This window comes from Bison bison, unplaced genomic scaffold (assembly GCF_000754665.1).
Source record: "Bison bison bison isolate TAMUID 2011002044 unplaced genomic scaffold, Bison_UMD1.0 scf7180017864537, whole genome shotgun sequence".
In the NCBI taxonomy this organism is placed as follows: Eukaryota; Metazoa; Chordata; class Mammalia; order Artiodactyla; family Bovidae; genus Bison; species Bison bison.
Genome location: NW_011495085.1, coordinates 3,504,014 through 3,510,782, shown reverse-complemented (window position 1 = coordinate 3,510,782; position 6,769 = coordinate 3,504,014).

Genomic DNA, 6,769 nt, shown 5'->3' with positions numbered 1-6,769 from the left:
TGGTTTTTCCAGTAGTCATGTATGGATGTGAGAGTTGGACTGTGAAGAAAGCTGAGCGCCTAAGAATTGATGCTTTTGAACTGTGGTATTGGAGAAGACTCTTGAGAGTCCCTTGGACTGCAAGGAGATCCAACCAGTCCATCCTAAAGGAGACCAGTCCTGGGTGTTCATTAGAAGTACTGATGCTGAGGCTGAAACTCCAATACTTTGACCTCATCACGTGAAGAGTTGACTCATTGGAAAAGACCCTGATGCTGGGAGGGATTGAGGTCAGAAGGAGAAGGGGACCACAGAGGATGAGATAGCTGGATGGCATCACAGACTTGATGCACATGAGTTTGGGTGAACTCCGGGAGTTGGTGATGGACAGGGAGGCCTTGTGTGCTGCTATTCATAGGGTTGCACAGAGTTGGACACGACTGAGTGACTGAACTGAACTGAATGTAAATATGAAATTTTAAAAGTATGTTTAGTAAATTGGCCTTTGGTAAAGTGTAATGGTAAACAGCTCATTAAGCTGTTTTTTCAGTTTTGTTAACTATTCCAGCAAATACTTTAAAACGTTAATGAAAGTATCCCAATTGTAGTTAATGATCTTTATTATGAATTAATTTATCTTGAGTATTTTTAAAAGTTAAATGATGTTCTAATTCTTAAAGACTAGTAAACCTCAAATAAATATCTTTGTGGAATATAGCTCTTCATTTATTGTCTTCTCACATGTAACATACCCAGAAGGAAGCTGTTGACTTTTTTGTTTTTCTTGATAAGAAGCTTATAAAATACCTGCTTAACTATTTTTCCTCAAATTAGCAAGACAGCACAAGTATGTAGGTAAGCCATAGGCAAGGACTAAAGGCCAACCATTTAATTAGAAAATATGTATAATCGTACTTTTATCACAATCTTCCTGGTTCTAAAATGAAGGAAGCTTAAATAAGGCAAAATATTTGCATTTCAAGAAGCACTGGCTCTTGCCTTTCTCTCCAACCTCATTTGCCTCTACTCTTATTTGGAGAAATTTTTATAGTGTCAAACTGTTGAACTTTTTTTTTCACTTTTTATACACTGTTTCTTGCTTAAAATATTTATTCATCCACCTTTGCCCCATCAGTAAGTACGTGCTGTGAGTGCTAAGTTATTTCAGTCATATCTGACTCTTTGCGACCCTATGGACCATAGACCACCAGGCTCCTCTGTCCATGAATTCTCCAGGCAAGAATACTGGAGTGGGTTGTTGTGCCCTCCTCCAGAGGATTTTCCAGACCCAGAAATGGAACTTGGATCTCTTATGTCTACCTGCATTGGCAGGTGGGTTCTTTACCACTCTCGCCACCTGGGAAGCCCAGTAAGTGACTATCCATTCTTTATTATCACTTATTCATTCTTTAAAAAAAAAAAAACTTATTTTATATTGGAGTACAGATGATTAAAAATGTTATGACAGTTTCAAGTGGACAGCAAAGGGACTCAGCCATATTATACATGTATCTGCTCCCCCTAAATTCCCCTCCCATCCAGCCTACAACATAACATTGAACAGAGTCCCCTGTGCTATATAGTATGACCTGTCAGTTATCCATTTAAATATAGCAGTGTATACATGTCCATTCCAAACTCCCAAAGTATACCTTTCCCCCATCCTTCAGCAGGCAACCACACGTTCATTCCCTAAGTCTATGAGTCTGTTTCTGTTTTGTAAATAAGTTCATTTGTATCATTTCTTTTTAGATTCCACATATAAGGGATGTTCTGCATCCACCCCAGTGTTCACTGCAGCACTGTTCACAACAACCAGGAAATAGAATCAACCTAAACGTCCGCTGACAGATGAATGGATAAAGAAGATGTGGTATATATATACAGGGAGGCTGTATACTGTCACTCTGCTTATTTAACTTATATGCAGAGACATCATGCGAAATGCCAGGCTGGATGAACACAAGCTGGAATCAAGATTGTCAGGAGAAATAATAACCTCAGATATGCATATTACACCATCCTTAAGACAGAAAGCAAAGAGGAACTAGAGAGCCTCTTGATGAAAGTGAAAGAAGAGAGTGAAAAAGTAGACTTAAAACTCAATATTCAAAAAAACTAAGATTATAGCACCCGGTTACATCACTTCATGGCAAATAGATGGGGAAACAATGGAAACAGTGACAGACTTTATTTTTTTAAACTCCAAAATCACTGCAGATGGTGACTGTAGCCACAAAATTAGAAGACACTTTCTTCTTGCAAGAGAAGCAATGAAAATCCTAGACATCATATTAAAAAGCAAAGACATTTCTTTGCCTCAAAAGTCCATACAGTCAAAGCTATGGTTTTTCCAGTAGTCATGCACATATATGACAGCTGGACAACAAAAAAAAGCTGAGCACTGAAGAACTGATGCCTTTGACCTTTGGTGCTGGAGGACTCTTGCGTCTCCTTTGGACTGCAAGGAGATCAAACCAGTCAACCCTAAAGGAAATCAACCCTGGATATTCATGGGAAGGACTGATGATGAAACTGAAGCTCCAATACTTTGGCCACCTGATGCGAAGAACTGATTCATTGGAAAAGACCCTGGTGCTGGGAAAGATTGAAGGCAGGAACAGAAAGGGATGACAGAGGATAAGATGGTTGGATGACATCACTGACTTCATGGACATGAGTTTGAATAAGCTCCTGGGTTTGGTGATGGACACAGAAGCCTGGCATGCTGCAGTCCATGGGGGTCTCAAAGAGTCAGACACAACTGAATGACTGAACTGAATTGAACTATAAAAACTAGGGGAGAAAAAATAAAGCTCAGTCAATGAAAGTTTTAAAAAGTGAAACAATGGTTGCCGTTTTTAAATTAATAAAATCATAGTTTCTCTTATGTTATACTGTATAGAAAATTAATATATCATTACTATTGGTTGAGTGCATGCCTAAAATTATTTGAAAACTGAGAGTAAAGATAACTGATTTATCTTTTCTCTTATGTCATTGGTATTAATTGGAATAACCATCATGGTCACCGAAGCCTCTCTTTAACTGATGTTATTTTTAAATATATTTTAATTAAATTTCACAAAGTTAATTTTTTCGATCATTACTGAACATCTGTTTAAGTTTGTGATGCAGTTGATGTTTATGTTATTCCATGTTACCCAAAAGTTATTTTGCTTTGCTTCTTCCTACTGTTTTGTCTTAGTAAAACATTCCACTTTTTGAAAACATAAATTGAAATGGGAGAGAACAACATTCAATAAACTCAGAGAGCTTATTTTCTTTTACATATCTCAGGCCAGCTATAAGAGTAGTAACTCCATCACGTCTGTGAGAAGCTCTAGGCAGATCAGGGGCCATGAACATACCAGGTCCCCCTGTGTAACCCAAGTGGGTGCCACTGCAGAGAAAGGCAGCCCACCATGATGAAGCAGAAGTATGTTGTGGCTCCACAAAAACGACAGCTGTCTCAGTATAAATTAAGAATAGAAGTCACTCTTATTGAGGACTTACAGTATGTTACTTTAGCCTTTAAATTATTTGACTTAATCCCCACAATTAACACAATGATGTGTATTATTTTGTTTACTTTAAGGATAAGGAAAACAAAACCTTACAGAGGTTGACAGAAGTGCCCAAGGTTATTGTTTAATCGGCAGAGCTTGCTGTTGAGCCCAGGTGCATCTGAGTTTTCACATAACCTTCTTTGTACTCCACTATGGCCAAGCCCTGTCTTAAAACTTACATAAATAAAATGTACCAGGAGGTAGAAAATGAGCTTTTATTATTTTATCAATATTTATGTTTACAATACTATGTATTAATGAGTATACCACATTTGAAAATATCCCCCCAAAAGGATATATATATTACAGTAAAATGAAACACAATTGCAATGTTAACTGAAATTTCATGTTAATTTAAAATATATAACTGAATTATATATATCCATCTATGTGTACACACATATACATTTTGTAAAATTGAGATTTTTATATATGTGCACATATAGATGGACATAATTCAATTACATACATTAAGTTAGCAGGCAAATTTTGTTCATCTCATTGCATTTTTTCTTGGCTAGTAGCACCTAGTGCTCCAATTGTTATACCGACTATGTTATATACCTGCAAATAAAAGATGCAACCAAATGTTTGTAACCGTTTTTTAGTTTTTGAACATTTAGGTTGTCCTCACCAATTTTATTACCATTATCCAAGATGTATCAGGAATTTGCTTGCTTAAATGTGCATTTCAGATATATCACTCTGTCTTCAGTATACAGAATAGATTGGAAAGGCTGTGGAAAGAATATTTAAAACATTGTCAGAGCTTTTTAGCCAAGACATGATGGAAGCCTTAGGGTATTCCCTTAGGAGAGTGAGGGTACCTGCTCAGTCACTTCAGTTGTTTCTGACTCTTTGCAACCCTGTGGACAATAGCCCACCAGGCTCCTCTGTCCATGGGCAAGAATACTGGAGTGGCTTGCCCTGCCCTCCTCCAGGGGATCTTCCTGATCCAGGGATCAAGCTCGCATCTCTTATGGCTCCTGCATTGACAGACACATTCTTTACCACTAGCACCACCTGGAAAGCCCCTGGAGAGTGAGGGTAGGATTGAGAAATATTTGAAAGATGAATTTGGGAACATTTTACAATATCATCTGAGGAATGAGTGATCAGGAAGAATCAAAGATAAAAGTCTAAATTCTTGTTTAAGTTATTGTTTAGTTAGTAGTATCATTATTGAGATTGAGAACTCTGGAGAAGTGAGTTGAAGGAACGGATCATACATTCAATAAAAAATGCCTTGAGTTTGTTGTGTCTACCAGAAATACAAGTAAGAAAGTACACAGTTAAAAAAAAAAAAAGATATTGGCTTCAGATACAGTTTTGGGAATCATCAGCTTACTTATAGATAGAATAAGAAAAAAGCACTGGGAACTCTTAAGTACAGAGGGATAAAAACTTATTAGGATGGAAAATAGGTCTAGTGTGGGTAGCTGAATGAATAATAAAAGAATAATACACTGAATTTAAAAGAGTGGCATTTTATATCAAGGTCTGAGTATTGGAGCAGGTTTGGTAATTGTAAATTCTAGAATATGGCCATATTTTGCTGAGAGGGGATGAATAGAAAAGTAATTTAACATGGAGAGGTCAAGATAATGAAAAGCTATAAATATCTTCTATATGAACGTTCAAAACTAGGGGGATAATGGAAGCTCTTGAAATATAGATAAAATTATGGTATCAGGTACTTGAAGACAGTAATGATTAAGAGAATTGTGAGACAGGGACAAGAAGGAAAAGACAGTGGTAGAGTAAAGCAGCATGAGCTACAAAGAACAGGTAATTTTCCAAAGAAGAGAGAAGTGATCATTTCCTGCTTTTGTGTGGGTGATGTGTTACACAACACTTTCACCTTCTGTCTCAACACTGGTCTCCTTAGGCTCTGACACTAATTGATTCTTGGGCCTAAAGGACACTTCATTTCCCAGTATAAATAGCCTTTGAATGTAGAATGAACCCCCTTTTGGTGGATTCTCTTTAAAATACCTTCCTCCTCAACCTGATTAATTATTTAAAGCATCCCACACAGGTACTACACATACACATTCAACATAGTATCCTCCTGGTATTTATAAATTATACAAAATGGATGCAGGTTGTAAGTGTGATACTGCTTAATATTCACTACTTTTTTAATCCCTACAGGATTCTCCTCTTCACATGATTTAAAATAAAGAGACTTTATTGTGTATTTTCAAAATAAAGAATGTTATCATATAAAAGGTACATGAGACAGTGCTGGACATACAACTAGTACTCAGTAAATGTCAGTAGTGAACCGTGAACTTCCAGATGTTCAAGCTGGTTTTAGAAAAGGCAGAGGAACCAGAGATCAAATTAGCAACATCTGCCAGATCATCGAAAAAGCAAGAGAGTTCCAGAAAAATATCTATTTCTGCTTTACTGACTATGCCAAAGCCTTTGACTGTGTGGATCACAATAAACTGTGGAAAATTCAGAAAGAGATGGGGATACCAGACCACCTGACCTGCCTCTTGAGAAACCTGTATGCAGGTCAGGAAGCAACAGTTAGAACTGGACATGGAACAACAGACTGGTTCCAAATAGGAAAAGGAGTATGTCAAGGCTATATAATGTCACCCTGCTTATTTAACTTATATACAGAGTACATCATGAGAAATGCTGGACTGGAAGAAGCACAATCTGGAATCAAGATGGCCAGGAGAAATATCAATAATCTCAGATATGCATATGACACCACCTTATGGCAGAAAGTGAAGAGGAACTAAAAAGCCTCTTGATGAAAGTGAAAGAGGAGAGTGAAAAAGTTGGCTTAAAGCTCAACATTTAGAAAACGAAGATCATGGCATCTGGTCCCATCACTTCATGGGAAATAGATGGGGAAACAGTGGAAACAGTAGCTGACTTTATTTTTCTGGCCTCCAAAATCACTGCAGATGGTGATTGCAGCCATGAAATTAAAAGATGCTTACTCCTTGGAAGGAAAGTTATGACCAACCTAGACTGCATATTAAAAAGCAGAGACATTACTTTGTCAACAAATGTCCGTCTAATCAAGGCTATGGTTTTCCCAGTGGTCATATATGCATGTGAGAGTTGGACTACAAAGAATGCCGAGTGCTGAAGAATTGATGCTTTTGAACTGTGGTGTTGGAGAAGACTCTTGAGAGTCCCTTGGACTGCAAGGAGATCCACCCAGTCCATCCTAAAGGAGATTAGTCCTGGGTGCT